This window comes from Rattus rattus, chromosome 10 (assembly GCF_011064425.1).
Source record: "Rattus rattus isolate New Zealand chromosome 10, Rrattus_CSIRO_v1, whole genome shotgun sequence".
Taxonomy (NCBI): domain Eukaryota; kingdom Metazoa; phylum Chordata; class Mammalia; order Rodentia; family Muridae; genus Rattus; species Rattus rattus.
The window spans coordinates 25,379,321-25,382,721 of NC_046163.1; the positions used below are offsets into that span (position 1 = coordinate 25,379,321).

At 45.2% G+C, this 3,401-nt stretch overlaps 1 pseudogene; it reads right to left on the bottom strand.

Annotated features, from left to right (window-relative positions):
* Nucleotides 1-1,690: 1,690 nt before the first annotated feature.
* LOC116911605 lies at nucleotides 1,691-2,498 on the bottom strand (annotated as a pseudogene).
* Nucleotides 2,499-3,401: the final 903 nt, after the last annotated feature.

Consider the following 3,401-nt stretch of genomic DNA (forward strand, 5'->3'; position numbering starts at 1 on the left):
AAATCAAAGAGGAGTCCTGGCACTTAATAGTGCTTGCTGGTCTTCTAGAAGACCCATGTTTGGTCCCAATAATTCCTAAGATTCCAGTAAGAGAGTCTGACGCCTTCTATAATCTTGAATCCTTCACACATGTGGAAGACTCTCTCTCTCTCTCTCTCTCTCTCTCTCTCTCTCTCTCTCTCTCTCTCTCTCTCTCTCTCTCTCTCTCACACACACACACACACACACACACACACACACACACACACACACACACACACACACACACACACACGCACAAACAATATAAGTGGAGAATGGGACTTGACCTCACAGTAAATTGCTTACATAGTATGTAAGAGGCCCTGGGTGCTGCAGATATGCTGGGATGCCTCAGGATGCGGTTTCAAATGTTCTGAGTGCAGTGGATCCTCTGGTATGCCTCAGGATATAGTGTTCCTGGAAGGAGGCTAGCTATCAGTCTGTCCCAGCAGAAAGGACCAGGCAGAAGCAGATTGGTATTTGGGAAGATGGAGGGTTCCCAAATCCACTGGGCCTCAGAGGCACCTGTGGCACTCTGGGGAGAGGGGATTCTTACCAAATTCTGAGTGCAGTGCAGACCAACTAGCAGTCTGTACCAGCAGAGAGGTGAAAGGATCCTACTGTTTGTTTGTTTTTGTTTTTGTTTTTTTTTCCCTTAAGCCAAGGCATTTTCCATGTGCACGTGGTTTAGGAAACAACAGTCTCTCACAGCATTGGTGTTTGTTGGTCTTTAACATTTTCTCTGTGTGTATGCCTGGGTATCCTGAAACTGTAGAGCGGCTTGTCTGGCCTTGAACTCAGGAGAGCTGCCTGCCTCTGCCTCCCAAGGGCTGTGACTAAAGGTATGTGCCACCAGGCCCAGCCAAATGCTAGCTCATAGTAGAAAATAAGTGGTTAAATTTCAGCTCCCTCCTATAACACAGAACAAGACTAGCTTAATAGAGCGATGTGCATAGAAAAGCATAGTCTTTTGTGTCCTCACAAAAGACTTCCAGGTGCCAAGAGGGTGTGTGTCACCGTCATGGAGTTCCAAGCACAATGTTTGGATTTACGTGTGTGCTTTTCTAGCATAGGGATCCCCCATCCTAAATCCTGAGCTACAGGAAAGGACTGGCACTGCAGGATAGGGTACAAATGCTGTTTCACTGACCCAGGACAGCAAGCCTGAGAGGTTCCAAAGCCGTTGTAAAATGGCCTCACATAAGACCTAGCATGGCCTTTGTCACCTTTCTAGCTGCCTTCCCTGCCTGAGGAACAAGTCCCCAGGCATACGCCAGCAACTAGGCAGAGGTGGAGGCAGGGCTGCTGTGGCGTTTAAGGCCAGCCAGGGCTACACAGGAAGACCCAGTATTGAATAAACCACACCAAACACAAGGCCATCTACCCTGACAAAAATAAAATGTAAAACCAAGACCCTCTTCATCCAGATTCATGTGGACTGCCCCACTGCTTTAAGTATGTTGGAGGGTGTGGGCGGTATATTTGGGCTAGTTGCCCACCGAACATTAAACACCAAGATAGAAGGAAGGCAGGGTATTTCTTTCCTCCACAACTTGCGTTGATTTCAGAGACGGCAGCCAAAGTAGAGAATTTTCCTTTCCATGAACTGGGCTGTGATAAATGTCTTCGATGCTCACACAGCCTACTGTGGTTCTCCTGGTCCTTTCCCTCAGTTTTTGAAGGCAGAAAAGGATCTTCTCTGAAGATACTTGATAATTTTACACAAACAACAAAAGCATTTCCAGTGCGTGCTTTTGGAAAAACTTCTCCTGCTCCAGTTGAGCTGCCGGATGAGCTGGTTGATGCGGTCACCCCAGTAGCCGGGTGAGCCCATCTCCTTGAGGAAGCCCACTCTATTCTTGGTAGCATGATGGGCCACAGAGTGGTGGAAAGGGCACACGAATGAAGAGATCTCCTGGAAAGGCTTCTCAGGGAAGGCATCCTCATGGATGAGGTCCTCCAGGTAAATGACACCAAATCTCCCCAGGTTCTCCCCAGGTGCTCCACAATCACTGCATTGTCGTTCATAGGAGCAGTCTTATCGTTAATATTTGCTTATCTGCGTTTTGAAAATGAGTTCTCAGACAGTCTTCAGATTTGGAAATCCCCAGGTCACATAAGGCAAAGACGCCACTGAACAATTTCTTCAGGCCAAGTTTCATGACGGTGCTGTTTACCAATAATCTTATTCCTTCAGTCTTTTCCATGCATATCACGAAGGCCAAGGAATGTTTATCAGGCATCTCCAAACCACGAGGCTTCACTTCTAGTTGCTGGACACGCACCTTGTCACGTTGCTGCGGCCAGTAATCCTGCAAGAAAGATTCTAGCAGTCTAAACCAGAATTCTTTCCCTTTTCTCTCTCTCTCATTGCCAAAAGAGCCTGCTTTGCCTGAGTGGGTTTGAGGGCCTGCCTCTTTTTCAGGAGATTTTCTGAAACTAAAAGGGATCTTTTTTCTTTCCCCCTACTCTGCCATCTTTCCGGTGCTCCAGCTACTGCTGGGTACTGTATTTACTTTTAAGGGAGATATTTAGGTCCTCCTTAAGGTCCTCTATCATCTTAATGAAATGGGATTGTATATCAGAGTCTTGCTGTTCAGGTATGATAGGGTATGTAGGGCTTGCTGTGCTGTGTGAATTGTGTTCTGATGGTGTCAAGTGGTATTGGTTTCTGTTGCTTATGTTCTTGTGCTTGTCTTTTGCCAACTGGTTATGTCTGGTTTTAACTTGCCTTGCTGTCTCTGAATAGAGCTTATTCCTTCTGTGATTCTGGTTATGGTGGGCTAACAAGTCAGGCTTTCTCTGGAGGTGGGCAGTAGATGGACAGGGGCTGGAACACCCAATTTGCCCGTAGACACAGTTGGGTTCCAGAAGTAAGATGTATCTCATGAACAGTAGATAGGTCCTGTAACTGCTGGACCCTGTGGGGTCTCAATTAGGCAGATATTGGGTTAGTAGGGGTGTCTTGTCTATGAACCTAGTTATGACAAACCTCCTGAAAGCCAAGCTATGTCTGGGTAAAGGAGGGTGTCTGCAACTTCCCATCTGCCCCAGGCAGAGTTGGGGGCCCAGCTTGATTTAATTAAATTTGATAAGACTTATCATTGAAGTATACAATAGAATAATTTTCAATATAATAAAAATTATACTTTCTTATATATCAAATTATTAGACCTAAGTATTAAAATATCCTGTAATATCTACATTCTGCTAAATGCATACATTTTCATTTAGGTAAATTTGTTATTTAAGAAGCTGCTTATAGATCTAGAGCAAGAAATAGAAATTTCAGCACTTACGGACTTCATTTATTGCATAGTTAATTAGTCAAATCCTTTAAACAAGCTATAGGACTCTGCATCAAAGCACAGATCAAAGCC